At 47.8% G+C, this 15,000-nt stretch overlaps 1 protein-coding gene across 1 annotated transcript in view; it reads left to right on the forward strand.

The window, feature by feature from the left end:
- The window catches only part of nbas (NBAS subunit of NRZ tethering complex), a 346,091-nt gene that overhangs the window by 64,053 nt on the left and 267,038 nt on the right, over nt 1-15,000 (forward strand). The window lies entirely within an intron of this gene.

Here is a 15,000-nt window from a genome sequence, read left to right on the forward strand (position 1 = left end):
CCTCCTCCCATTTCTCCTCTCTCTCTCCCCCTCCCTCTTCCCTCTCTCTCTCCACTCCTCCCCTCCTCTCCTCTCCCTCCTCCTCCCTCTTCATCTCCCTCTCCCCTCCTCTTCCTCTCGCTCCCCACTCCCCTCCCTCTCTCCTCTCGCCCCTTCACTCCTCCTCTCTCTCCCCTTCACTCCTCCTCTCTCTCCCCTTCACTCCTCCTCTCTCTCCCCTTCACTCCTCCTCCCTCTTCCCTCTCTCTCCCTCCTCCTCCTCTTCCCTCCTCTCCACTCCTCCTCTCTCTTCCCCCCTCTCTCCACCCTCCCTCTCTCCCCTCCTCTCCCCTCCTCTTCCTCTCGCTCCCCACTCCTCACTCTCCTCTCGCTCTCCACTCCACCCCCCTCTCTCCTCTCGATCTCCCCTCCTCTCCCTTTTCCTCTCGCTCTCCACTCCTCTCGCTCTCCACTCCTCCTCCATCTTCCTCTCCCTCTCCTCTCGCTCTCCACTCCTTCTCGCTCTCCCCTCCTCCCCCTCTTCCTCTCGCTCTCCACTCCTCCCCCTCTCTCCTCTCGCTCCTCCACTCCCCTCCTCTTCCTCTCGCTCCTCCACTCTCTCCCTCCCCTCTCCTCCCCTCGCTCTCCCCTCCTCCTCCCTCCTCTCCTCTCGCTCTCCACTACTCCCTCCCCTTCCTCTCGCTCCTCCACTCCTCCTCCCTCTTCCTCTCGCTCTCCCCTCCTCCTCCCTCTCTCCTCTCCCGCTCTCTCACTCCTCCTCCCTCTTCCTCTCGCTCTCCACTCCTCCTCCCTCTTCCTCTCGCTCTCCACTCCTCCTCGCTCTCCACTCCTCCTCGCTCTCCACTCCTCCCTCTTCCTCTCGCTCTCCACTCCTCCCTCTTCCTCTCGCTCTCCACTCCTCCCTCTTCCTCTCGCTCTCCACTCCTCCTCCCTCTTCCTCTCGCTCTCCACTCCTCCTCCCTCTTCCTCTCGCTCTCCACTCCTCCTCCCTCTTCCTCTCGCTCTCCACTCCTCCCTCTTCCTCTCGCTCTCCACTCCTCCTCCCTCTTCCTCTCGCTCTCCACTCCTCTCTCTTCCTCTCGCTCTCCACTCCTCCCCCCTCTTCCTCTCGATCTCCACTCCTCTCCCTTTTCCTCTCGCTCTCCACTCCTCCTCGCTCTCCACTCCTCCTCCCTCTTCCTCTCCCTCTTCCTCTCGCTCTCCACTCCTCCTCGCTCTCCACTCCTCCTCCCTCTTCCTCTCGCTCTCCACTCCTCCTCCCTCTTCCTCTCGCTCTCCACTCCTCCTCTCTCTTCCTCTCGCTCTCCACTCTTCCTCTCGCTCTCCACTCCTCCTCCCTCTTCCTCTCGCTCTCCACTCCTCCTCCCTCTTCCTCTCGCTCTCCACTCCTCCTCCCTCTTCCTCTCGCTCTCTACTCCTCCTCCCTCTTCCTCTCGCTCTCCACTCCTCCTCCCTCTTCCTCTCGCTCTCCACTCCTCCTCCCTCTTCCTCTCGCTCTCCACTCCTCCTCCCTCTTCCTCTCGCTCTCCACTCCTCCCTCTTCCTCTCGCTCTCCACTCCTCCCTCTTCCCTCTCGCTCTCCACTCCTCCCCCCTCTTCCTCTCGATCTCCACTCCTCTCCCTTTTCCTCTCGCTCTCCACTCCTCCTCGCTCTCCACTCCTCCTCCCTCTTCCTCTCCCTCTTCCTCTCGCTCTCCACTCCTCCTCGCTCTCCACTCCTCCTCCCTCTTCCTCTCGCTCTCCACTCCTCCTCCCTCTTCCTCTCGCTCTCCACTCCTCCTCCCTCTTCCTCTCGCTCTCCACTCCTCCTCCCTCTTCCTCTCGCTCTCCACTCCTCCTCCCTCTTCCTCTCGCTCTCTACTCCTCCTCCCTCTTCCTCTCGCTCTCCACTCCTCCTCCCTCTTCCTCTTGCTCTCCACTCCTCCTCCCTCTTCCTCTCGCTCTCCACCCCCTCCTAGCCGTTACTCTGTTCTGCTGTGCGGAGTTCATGCAGGTGTCTGCAATGGGAATCCTTCACGGCTCTGTACTGTAGGCCAGTTTCCGGCTTCCCTCAGTCTGTGGTAACTGCTCTCCGGCAGGGCCCTGCTGGCTCCACACTGCAGCAGAACGGACTACTGGCAGGGCCCTGCTGGCTCCACACTGCAGCAGAACGGACTACTGGCAGGGCCCTGCTGGCTCCACACTGCAGCAGAGCAGTCTACCGGCAGGGCCCTGCTGGCTCCACACTGCAGCAGAGCAGACTACCGGCAGGGCCCTGCTGGCTCCACACTGCAGCAGAACGGACTACCGGCAGGGCCCTGCTGGCTCCACACTGCAGCAGAACGGACTACCGGCAGGGCTCTGCTGGTTCCACACTGCAGCAGAACGGACTACCGGCAGGGCCCTGCTGGCTCCACACTGCAGCAGAGCAGACTACCGGCAGGGCCCTGCTGGCTCCACACTGCAGCAGAGCAGACTACCGGCAGGGCCCTGCTGGCTCCACACTGCAGCAGAGCAGACTACCGGCAGGGCCCTGCTGGCTCCACACTGCAGCAGAGCAGACTACTGGCAGGGCCCTGCTGGTTCCACACTGCAGCAGAACGGACTACCGGCAGGGCCCTGCTGGCTCCACACTGCAGCAGAGCAGACTACCGGCAGGGCCCTGCTGGCTCCACACTGCAGCAGAGCAGACTACTGGCAGGGCCCTGCTGGCTCCACACTGCAGCAGAGCAGACTACTGGCAGGGCCCTGCTGGCTCCACACTGCAGCAGAGCAGACTACTGGCAGGGCCCTGCTGGCTCCACACTGCAGCAGAGCAGACTACTGGCAGGGCCCTGCTGGCTCCACACTGCAGCAGAACGGACTACTGGCAGGGTCCTGCTGGCTCCACACTGCAGCAGAGCAGACTACTGGCAGGGCCCTGCTGGCTCCACACTGCAGCAGAGCAGACGACCGGCAGGGCCCTGCTGGCTCCACACTGCAGCAGAACAGACTACCGGCAGGGCCCTGCTGGCTCCACACTGCAGCAGAGCAGACTACTGGCAGGGCCCTGCTGGCTCCACACTGCAGCAGAGCGGACTACTGGCAGGGCCCTGCTGGCTCCACACTGCAGCAGAGCAGACTACTGGCAGGGCCCTGCTGGCTCCACACTGCAGCAGAGCAGACTACTGGCAGGGCCCTGCTGGCTCCACACTGCAGCAGAACGGACTACTGGCAGGGCCCTGCTGGTTCCACACTGCAGCAGAGCAGACTACTGGCAGGGCCCTGCTGGCTCCACACTGCAGCAGAACGGACTACCAGCAGGGCCCTGAAACCATCCGTCTGACTAGAGGAGAAATATGAGTTTCGTCATCGTAATGTTGGAGGGTTTGTAAAGGTTTCTCCAACACACCTGTCTCTAGGTGTCCACGAATCTCTCTCTCTCTCTCTTCATCAAACTTGGATTCGTTTTCCAATCCTTTATGGGTCTGTGTAATCTGAGGGAAATGTCTCCTAATATGGTCGTATAAGTAATTATCTTTTTGTTTTCTCATGATTTGGTCTCTCTCCCCTTTTTCTCTCTCTCTTCCCCTATTTCTCTCGGGTTCTCTCATTCTCTCGCTCTAGTAGAGGCTGATGTAGATTAGAGGAACATGGGCAGAATGAATAATTAACGTATTTCATTGATGTCTGCTCTCTGTGCTCTCTTTCTCTTCTGCTCTCTCTCTGTCGCTCTCTGTCACTCTCTGTCACTCTCTGTCGCTCTCTGTCACTCTCTGTCGCTCTCTGTCGCTCTCTGTCGCTCTCTGTCGCTCTCTGTCACTCTCTGTCGCTCTCTGTCGCTCTCTGTCGCTCTCTGTCGCTCTCTGTCGCTCTCGCTCTCTGTCTCACTTTCCCCGCCTCCTCAAGACAATGTTTTCTCCCTAGACCGTGAGTTTTTAGAGGACAGAGAGAGAGATTGAGTTGGTATGTCTATGTTGGGGGGGCGATCAGTATCGTCTAGATGAATATATACGTGTTGTATGATAAACACCACGACTATGCAGTACTTCCGGTGGTTGGTCCTTTAAAAGTTGCCGTGTACAGCGGCAGAGCTTGGTGCTGCAGAACTCTATGGCACGTTATTTCAGTTTTAACCACTGGTACAATTAATGCTGGTTAGTGCTAGTTTGACCACCAGGGGGCATCTTTGAGAAGCATTTCATAGCCTTCAGTAGTGGCTGTACTAGAGAATTTAAAACCTTTTTTTTTGTAAGAACATAGTATATGGGACTGATTTTAAGAAATTTTGCCTAATTAATTTGTTTACTATTACCGGGGTTCAATTCCCCGACGGGGAGGACGGAGTAGGCCGTCATTGTAAAATAAGAATTTGTTCTTAACTATCTTGTCTAGTTAAATAAAGGTTACACTAAGAGCATAACATTTTTACACCCTCATTTTCTAATTCTAGTCTAACCAATACCCAAACGGAGATTAAGTGAAAATAATCAGGACCAGTCCCCATGCTTGTCTCAGAGCAGCCTGAAACGGTGCTGAAATAGCTGTAGTAGCTTCTAACTTCAATATGTTCTTTAAAAAAATACGACCTACACCACTGTTAACAGCACATTACTCAACACTACTGAGACTCATGTCATCTACGGTAGGCCTACAGAATATCCGTCCACTGGGGGAGCCCCCGTCCACTTGGGGAGCCCCCGTCCACTTGGGGAGCCCCCGTCCACTGGGGAGCCCCCGTCCACTGGGGGAGCCCCCGTCCACTGGGGGAGCCCCCGTCCACTGGGGGAGCCCCCGTCCACTGGGGGAGCCCTCGTCTACTGGGGGAGCCCCCGTCCACTTGGGGAGCCCCCGTCTACTGGGGGAGCCCCCGTCCACTTGGGGAGCCCCCGTCCACTTGGGGAGCCCCCGTCCACTTGGGGAGCCCCCGTCCACTTGGGGAGCCCCCGTCCACTTGGGGAGCCCCCGTCCACTGGGGGAGCCCCCGTCCACTGGGGGAGCCCCCGTCCACTGGGGGAGCCCCCGTCTACTGGGGGAGCCCCCGTCTACTGGGGGAGCCCTCGTCTACTGGGGGAGCCCCCGTCCACTTGGGGAGCCCCCGTCTACTGGGGGAGCCCCCGTCCACTTGGGGAGCCCCCGTCCACTTGGGGAGCCCCCGTCCACTTGGGGAGCCCCCGTCCACTTGGGGAGCCCCCGTCCACTTGGGGAGCCCCCGTCCACTGGGGGAGCCCCCGTCCACTTGGGGAGCCCCCGTCTACTGGGGGAGCCCCCGTCTACTGGGGGAGCCCTCGTCTACTGGGGGAGCCCCCGTCTACTGGGGGAGCCCTCGTCTACTGGGGGAGCCCCCGTCTACTGGGGGAGCCCCCGTCTACTGGGGGAGCCCCCGTCCACTTGGGGAGCCCCCGTCCACTTGGGGAGCCCCCGTCCACTGCAGGAGCCCCCATCCACAAAGTATCAGAATACAGAGAGGTGTTGGTAAAGGTATATTGTCCTGCTAACAGCCCATAATGGGCTATTATAATACTGTACATGGTTTTCCAGGTCAGGATAACCAAAACATGTATTTATTAAAGTACTTATTTGTTTTGATCCAAAGCCATGAATGAGTGAGTCACTCAGCGTTATGTAGGTACCGAGGCTATATGACCGTGCCATCAACTTGATAATATATAACGATATTTTGGAGGTTAATTCGTTTTCCAAAAATTGAAAGTGAGCTATTTTGTCATCTGAATAAATGGCAAAATAATATTTATAAAGGCAAAAATATTTATTTCTGTTTTTAGAGGGAGAGAAACTATGGGCCAATTGTGCACCGCCCTATGAGACTCCCAATCACGGTCAGATGTGATACATCACAATAATACTTAGTTTCTAACTAAGAAATATAATTCTCCTCCTTACCCTTCTAGTCTATTATCCAGCTACCTGCTAATACCCATAATGCCGCTGTACAACGTGACCGTGTGTGTTTGAAAGAGTATTTTCCAGTAAGCAACGATTTGTTTACCTTCATTAACTTTGTTCCAGTAGGTTTGTAATTCAGTGATATTTATTCCTGTAGTAATTCGTTATGCATCCTAAATAAACATCGGCATTTTGAAAGAGTATTTTTTAATCGTTATTTTATTAACGAAAGCATTAAGATGCCATTATTAGTTACATTTGTTTTAGTTTTTAGTTTTAGTATGAGTTACATCCCTAGTCAGCGCCAATATTAGTGCGATGCCCGTTAGTGTTGCTCTGTACTACCCAGTGTGGCGGGGTGGGGGTCCACCCCCCCTCTTCCTCCTCCTCCCTTCCTCATGGGCTAGGGCTAGGTCCGGGGCCTTCCTCATGGGCTAGGGCTAGGTCCGGGGCCTTCCTCATGGGCTAGGGCTAGGTCCGGGGCCTTCCTCATGGGCTAGGGCTAGGTCCGGGGCCTTCCTCATGGGCTAGGGCTAGGTCCGGGGCCTTCCTCATGGGCTAGGGCTAGGTCCGGGGCCTTCCTCATGGGCTAGGGCTAGGTCCGGGGCCTTCCTCATGGGCTAGGTCCGTCTTTTGTGCGCGTATCGCTTTGTTTAAAAAAATAACTATATTTTGGAGACGTTAACCTGTCTAGGATCAGCGTGGCGCTAGCGGCACACCCCCCCCCCCCCCCACTGAAAAACCAGTGCTGCGAAATTCAAAAAAAATATTTTTTTAAAATATTTAACTTTCACACATTAAAGTCCAATACAGCTAATGAAAGACACAGATCTTGTGAATCCAGTCAACATTTCCGATTTTTAAAATGTTTTACAGGGAAGACACAATATGTAAAGATGTACATCTATTACCTAAAAACACATTAGCATAATCCACCATCTTTTATTTGTCCACCAACACCAGTAGCCATCACCAATTCGGCTAAACTAAGATATTTATAGCCCCTAACCAACAAAAAAACTCATTAGATGACAGTCTGATAACATATTTATGGTATGGGATAGGTTTTGTTAGAAAAAAGTGCATATTTCAGGTAGATGGCATAGTTTACAATTGCACCCACCATCACAAATGGACTAGAATAATTACAATGAGCAACGTGTTTACCTAACTACTAATCATCAAACATTTCGTAAAAATACACAGCATACACGAATCGAAAGACACAGATCCTGTGAATACAGACAATATTTCAGATTTTCTAAGTGTCTTACAGCGAAAACACAATAAATCGTTATATTAGCTTAGCACATAGCAATTAGCAGCCCAGCATTGATTCTAGCCAAAGTGAGCGATAAAAGTCAACATCGCCAAAAGATATTAATTTTTTCACTAACCTTCTCAGAATTCTTCCGATGACACTCCTGTAACATCACATTACAACATGCATATACAGTTTGATCGAAAATGTTTATATTTAGCCACCAAAATCATGGTTAGACAATGTGAAATGTAGACAAGCTGGTAAAGAAAAAGTCCTTGCGCCACTTAGACAGTGATCTACTCTTATACATAAATACTCATAAACGTGACTAAAAAATATAGGGTGGACAGGGATTGATAGACAATTTAATTCTTAATACAATTGCGTTATTACATTTTTTAATTTATCCTTACTTTTCAATACAGTTTGCGCCAAGCGAAGCTACGTCAAAAAACATGGCGTCCTAAGCCACTAAAATGTTTCGACAGAAACACGATTTATCATAATAAAAATGTCCTACCTTGAGCTGTTCTTCCATCAGTATCTTGGGCAAAGGATCCTTTCTTGGGAGAAATCGTCTTTTGGTGGAAAGCTGTCCTCTTGCCATGTGGAAATGTCAACTGCGTTCGGGATGAACTGAAAAGCGTGCCCAACTTTTCACATCGTTGCAAAAATAAATGTCCCAAAATTGCACTAAACGGATATAAATTGCTATAAAACGCTTTAAATTAACTACCTTATGATGTTTTTAACTCCTATAACGAGTGAAAAGATGACCGGAGAAATATAACAGGCTAAACTAACGCTTGGAACAGGTGCGCGCCGGTGTCCTCTAGGCTCATGACGCAGCTCCCAAAGAATGACTAGCTTCAGGGTTTTTTCATTTGTAGGGCCTGTGAACGCGCAATCGACCCCGTTGGAATCGTCATCACGTAAAGGCATCCAGGGGAAGACGTAAGAAGTGTCCGTATAGTCATAGCAACGACAGTGCCCTTATAACTGACTTCAGAACAGTGGCCAACATTTCTGAAATCTGACTCCATGTCAGGGAAATTGCTGTAGAATGGGCTCTGTTCCACTTAGAGACAAAATTTCAACTCCTATAGAAACTATAGACTGTTTTCTATCCAATAATAATAATAATATGCATATTGTACAATCAAGGATTTTGTGGGAAGCCGTTTAAAAAATTAGCCAAATTAGCATAAATAGTCTAAACAGCGCCCCCATCCCCAACAGGTTAACGTTCAAATGAGCGAGGAAGAAGGCCGTTCTCGAACCTGGGATGGAGACATTGTTACTAATATGTAAATAAAGCCAGTTTGTCATTTTAGAATTATTTCTGTTTTTAGACGGAGAGAAAACAGAAACCTACAGTCCATCTCGTGGGTCTCCCAGTTGAGGCCGGCACGGGTATTGAACCAGCATCTGTGGCAACACAGCTCGCACTGCTACGCACTGTCTTAGAGCGTCGCACCACTCAGGCGCTGTATAACGTGAGTGGCCTACACTAAAACAGTAAGAGCAAAAATAATCCTAATTAAAAACATCAGTGTAACAGTTTTTAGTAAGTAATACTGAAGTCGTGCACAATTATCAGTTTCTATTGAGGTTTATGTCGCCCGTTCATTGCCAGTTGGAGACACACTAGCGCCTTGGGACCCAAAAGCATAATCAGTGTTCTAACTCCCCCTTGTGGTGGTCTGGAGCAATGACATGGTGACGCAGGGTACCGTATTAAACTACAAATTACCTGCAGAATAATCACAACTCTTAGTGGAGCAACCACTGTACAGTGCATTCGGAAAGTAGGGTCTGAATACTTACGTAATCTATATCTAATATTTATTTTTATAAATTTCTTTGTCATTATGGAGTATTGTGTGTAGATTGTTGAGGAGAAAAACGACAACATTTGAATCCGTTTTAGAATAAGAAGTATGCATAAATCACACGGATAAAACCAGGTCTCTGGTTTCCCATGAGCCAGTGTGTTTTGTCTCTGGGTTGTTTTTTGTGGCAGCGGGGGCGGCACGCGAGGAGACGTCGCCTGTTTCTCTCCTCTGTTTTCCCCTCTTTCTGTTCCCTTATACTCGTCTCAGACGTGTCAGCCTCAAGGAGAGGGGGAAGAGTTAGAGCGTTACGCCGACCGACTCGTGTGGCTTTTAGAAGTCTGTTATTTATATCCGACATATTCCCCCTTTTAGAACATATTTTTGTTGTTATTTATTGTTTGGCTGAGGATATTCCAAATGGCATCCTATTCCCTTTATAGTGCACTACTTTTGACCAGGGTCTATAGGGCTGTAGTGCACTACTTTTGACCAGGGTCTATAGGGCTGTAGTGCACTACTTTTGACCAGGGTCTATAGGGCTGTAGTGCACTTTTTTTGACCAGGGTTTATAGGGCATAGGGTGCCATTTGAGGACACAATCTATTGCTTCCTAGCTGAGTTTCTTTCTGTTTCGAGGCAGCTGTAGTTTTCTCTGATTTATGCTAAGATATTACCACTGAAGGCTTCTGTTCTGTTCTGTTCTACTCTGCTCTACTCTACTCTGCTCTGTTCTACTCTGTTCTGTTCTACTCTGTTCTACTCTGTTCTGTTCTACTCTGTTCTGTTCTGTTCTGCTCTGTTCTACTCTGTTCTGTTCTACTCTGTTCTGTTCTACTCTGTTCTGTTCTACTCTGTTCTGTTCTACTCTGTTCTGTTCTACTCTGTTCTGTTCTACTCTGTTCTGTTCTGTTCTACTCTGCTCTGTTCTACTCTGTTCTGCTCTACTCTGTTCTACTCTGTGTTGTTCTACTCTGTTCTGTTCTACTCTGTTCTGTTCTACTCTGTTCTGTTCTACTCTGTTCTGTTCTACTCTGTTCTGTTCTACTCTGTTCTGTTCTACTCTGTTCTGTTCTACTCTACTCTGTTCTGTTCTGTTCTACTCTGTTCTGTTCTACTCTGTTCTGTTCTACTCTGTTCTGTTCTACTCTGTTCTGTTCTACTCTGTTCTGTTCTACTCTGTTCTGTTCTACTCTGTTCTGTTCTACTCTGTTCTACTCTGTTCTGTTCTACTCTGTTCTGTTCTACTCTGTTCTGTTCTACTCTGTTCTACTCTGTTCTGTTCTACTCTGTTCTGTTCTGTTCTGCTCTGTTCTACTCTGTTCTGTTCTACTCTGTTCTGTTCTACTCTGTTCTGTTCTACTCTGTTCTGTTCTACTCTGTTCTGTTCTACTCTGTTCTGTTCTGTTCTACTCTGCTCTGTTCTACTCTGCTCTGTTCTACTCTGTTCTGCTCTACTCTGTTCTACTCTGTGTTGTTCTACTCTGTTCTGTTCTACTCTGTTCTGTTCTACTCTGTTCTGTTCTACTCTGTTCTGTTCTACTCTGTTCTGTTCTACTCTGTTCTGTTCTACTCTACTCTGTTCTGTTCTACTCTGTTCTGTTCTACTCTGTTCTGTTCTACTCTGTTCTGTTCTACTCTGTTCTGTTCTACTCTGTTCTACTCTGTTCTGTTCTGTTCTACTCTGTTCTGTTCTACTCTGTTCTGTTCTACTCTGTTCTGTTCTACTCTGTTCTGTTCTACTCTGTTCTGTTCTACTCTGGTCTGTTCTACTCTGTTATGTTCTACTCTGGTCTGTTCTACTCTGTTCTGTTCTACTCTGTTCTGTTCTACTCTTCTGATCTTCTCTGTTCTGTTCTACTCTGTTCTACTCTGTTCTGTTCTACTCTGTTCTGTTCTACTCTGTTCTGTTCTACTCTGTTCTGTTCTACTCTGTTCTGTTCTACTCTGTTCTGCTCTACTCTGTTCTGCTCTACTCTGTTCTGTTCTACTCTGTTCTGTTCTACTCTGTTCTGTTCTACTCTGTTCTGCTCTACTCTGTTCTGCTCTACTCTGTTCTGTTCTACTCTGTTCTGCTCTGTTCTACTCTGTTCTGTTCTACTCTGTTCTGTTCTGTTCTGTTCTACTCTGTTCTGTTCTACTCTGTTCTGTTCTACTCTGTTCTGTTCTGTTCTACTCTACTCTACTCTGTTCTGTTCTGTTCTACTCTGTTCTGTTCTACTCTGTTCTGTTCTGTTCTACTCTGTTCTGTTCTACTCTGTTCTGTTCTACTCTGTTCTGCTCTGTTCTACTCTGTTCTGTTCTACTCTGTTCTGTTCTACTCTGTTCTGTTCTACTCTGTTCTGTTCTGTTCTACTCTGTTCTGTTCTATTCTGTTCTGTTCTGCTCTGTTCTGTTCTACTCTGTTCTGTTCTACTCTGTTCTGTTCTACTCTGTTCTGTTCTACTCTGTTCTGTTCTACTCTACTCTACTCTACTCTACTCTACTCTACTCTACTCTACTCTGTTCTGTTCTACTCTGTTCTGTTCTACTCTGTTCTGTTCTACTCTGTTCTGTTCTACTCTGTTCTGTTCTGTTCTGTTCTACTCTGTTCTGTTCTGTTCTGTTCTACTCTGTTCTGTTCTACTCTGTTCTGTTCTACTCTGTTCTGTTCTACTCTGTTCTGCTCTGTTCTGTTCTGCTCTGTTCTGTTCTACTCTGTTCTGTTCTGTTCTGTTCTGTTCTGTTCTACTCTGTTCTGTTCTGCTCTGTTCTACTCTGTTCTGTTCTACTCTGTTCTGTTCTACTCTGTTCTGTTCTACTCTGTTCATGTTCTACTCTGTTCTGTTCTACTCTGTTCTGTTCTACTCTGTTCTGTTCTACTCTGTTCTGTTCTGTTCTACTCTGTTCTGTTCTACTCTGTTCTGTTCTAATCTGTTCTGTTCTAATCTGCTCTACTCTGTTCTGTTCTACTCTGTTCTGTTCTACTCTGTTCTGTTCTACTCTGTTCTGTTCTACTCTGTTCTGTTCTACTCTGTTCTGTTCTGCTCTGCTCTGTTCTACTCTGTTCTGTTCTACTCTGTTCTGTTCGACTCTGTTCTGTTCTACTCTGTTCTGTTCGACTCTGTTCTGTTCTGCTCTGTTCTGTTCTGCTCTGTTCTGTTCTACTCTGTTCTACTCTGTTCTGTTCTGCTCTGTTCTGTTCTACTCTGTTCTGTTCTACTCTGTTCTGTTCTACTCTGTTCTGTTCTACTCTGTTCTGTTCTACTCTGTTCTGTTCTACTCTGTTCTACTCTGTTCTGTTCTACTCTGTTCTGCTCTGTTCTGTTCTACTCTGTTCTGTTCTACTCTGTTCTGTTCTACTCTGTTCTGTTCTACTCTGTTCTACTCTGTTCTACTCTGTTCTACTCTACTCTGTTCTGTTCTACTCTGTTCTACTCTACTCTGTTCTACTCTACTCTGTTCTACTCTACTCTGTTCTACTCTACTCTGTTCTACTCTGTTCTGTTCTGTTCTACTCTGTTCTGTTCTACTCTGTTCTGTTCTACTCTGTTCTGTTCTACTCTGTTCTGCTCTGTTCTGTTCTACTCTGTTCTGCTCTGTTCTGTTCTACTCTGTTCTGTTCTACTCTGTTCTGTTCTACTCTGTTCTACTCTGTTCTGTTCTGTTCTACTCAGTTCTGTTCTACTCTGTTCTGTTCTACTCTGTTCTGTTCTACTCTGTTCTGTTCTACTCTGTTCTGTTCTACTCTGTTCTGTTCTACTCTGTTCTGCTCTACTCTGTTCTGCTCTGTTCTACTCTACTCTACTCTGTTCTGTTCTGCTCTACTCTGTTCTGTTCTACTCTGTTCTGTTCTGTTCTACTCTGTTCTGTTCTACTCTGTTCTGTTCTGTTCTACTCTGTTCTGTTCTGTTCTACTCTGTTCTGTTCTGCTCTACTCTGTTCTGTTCTACTCTGTTCTGTTCTGTTCTACTCTGTTCTGTTCTACTCTGTTTTGCTCTGTTCTACTCTACTCTACTCTGTTCTGTTCTGCTCTACTCTGTTCTGTTCTACTCTGCTCTGTTCTGTTCTACTCTGTTCTGTTCTACTCTGTTCTGTTCTACTCTGTTCTGTTCTACTCTGTTCTGTTCTACTCTGTTCTGTTCTACTCTGTTCTGTTCTACTCTGTTCTACTCTGTTCTGTTCTGTTCTACTCTGTTCTGTTCTACTCTGTTCTGTTCTACTCTGTTCTGTTCTACTCTGTTCTGTTCTGCTCTGTTCTGTTCTGCTCTGTTCTGCTCTGTTCTGTTCTGTTCTGCTCTGTTCTGTTCTGCTCTGTTCTGTTCTACTCTGTTCTGTTCTACTCTGTTCTGTTCTACTCTGTTCTGTTCTACTCTGTTCTGTTCTGTTCTACTCTGTTCTGTTCTGTTCTACGCTGTTCTGTTCTACTCTGTTCTGTTCTACTCTGTTCTGTTCTACTCTGTTCTGTTCTACTCTGTTCTGTTCTACTCTGTTCTGTTCTACTCTGTTCTGTTCTACTCTGTTCTGTTCTGCTCTGTTCTGTTTTACTCTGTTCTGTTCTACTCTGTTCTGTTCTACTCTGTTCTGTTCTACTCTGTTCTGTTCTACTCTGTTCTGTTCTGTTCTACTCTGTTCTGTTCTACTCTGTTCTACTCTGTTCTGTTCTACTCTGTTCTGCTCTGTTCTGTTCTGTTCTACTCTACTCTGTTCTACTCTGTTCTGTTCTGTTCTGTTCTACTCTGTTCTGTTCTACTCTGTTCTGTTCTACTCTGTTCTACTCTGTTCTGTTCTGTTCTGTTCTGTTCTACTCTGTTCTACTCTGTTCTGTTCTGTTCTACTCTACTCTACTCTGTTCTACTCTGGTCTGTTCTGTTCTACTCTGTTCTGTTCTACTCTGCTCTGTTCTGTTCTACTCTGTTCTGCTCTACTCTGTTCTGTTCTACTCTGTTCTGTTCTGTTCTACTCTGTTCTGTTCTACTCTGTTCTACTCTGTTCTGTTCTGCTCTGTTCTGTTCTGTTCTACTCTGGTCTGTTATACTCTGTTCTGGTCTACTCTGTTCTGGTCTACTCTGTTCTGTTCTGGTCTACTCTGTTCTACTCTACTCTGTTCTACTCTACTCTGTTCTACTCTACTCTGTTCTACTCTACTCTGTTCTACTCTACTCTGTTCTACTCTACTCTGTTCTACTCTGTTCTACTCTACTCTGTTCTGCTCTACTCTGTTCTGTTCTACTCTGTTCTGTTCTACTCTGTTCTGTTCTACTCTGTTCTGTTCTACTCTGTTCTGTTCTACTCTGTTCTGTTCTACTCTGTTCTGTTCTACTCTGTTCTGGTCTACTCTGTTCTGTTCTACTCTGTTCTGGTCTACTCTGTTATGTTCTACTCTGTTCTGTTCTACTCTGTTCTACTCTGTTCTGCTCTGTTCTGTTCTACTCTGTTCTACTCTGTTCTGCTCTGTTCTGTTCTACTCTGTTATGTTCTACTCTGGTCTGTTCTACTCTGTTCTGTTCTACTCTGTTATGTTCTACTCTGGTCTGTTCTACTCTGTTCTGTTCTACTCTGTTCTGTGCTACTCTTCTGATCTTCTCTGTTCTGTTCTACTCTGTTCTACTCTACTCTGTTCTACTCTGCTCTGTTCTACTCTGTTCTGCTCTGTTCTGCTCTGTTCTACTCTGTTCTGTTCTACTCTGTTCTGTTCTGCTCTGTTCTGCTCTGTTCTGTTCTACTCTGTTCTACTTCTGTTCTACTTCTGTTATGTTCTACTCTGTTCTGTTCTACTCCTCTGATCTACTCTGTTCTGATCTACTCTGGTCTGTTCTACTCTGTTCTGCTCTGTTCTGTTCTGTTCTACTCTGTTCTGCTCTGTTTAGGTAACTGGCTGTTACCAAGTGAAGTGTCTGTTTGGAGATACATGGTATGATCAGGATGAGTTACCGTAGTTGGTATGATCAGGATGAGTTACCGTAGTTGGTATTATCAGGATGAGTTACCGTAGTTGGTATTATCAGGATGAGCTACCGTAGTTGGTATTATCAGGATGAGTTACCGTAGTTGGTATAA

This window comes from Salvelinus fontinalis, unplaced genomic scaffold (assembly GCF_029448725.1).
Source record: "Salvelinus fontinalis isolate EN_2023a unplaced genomic scaffold, ASM2944872v1 scaffold_0091, whole genome shotgun sequence".
Taxonomy (NCBI): Eukaryota; Metazoa; Chordata; class Actinopteri; order Salmoniformes; family Salmonidae; genus Salvelinus; species Salvelinus fontinalis.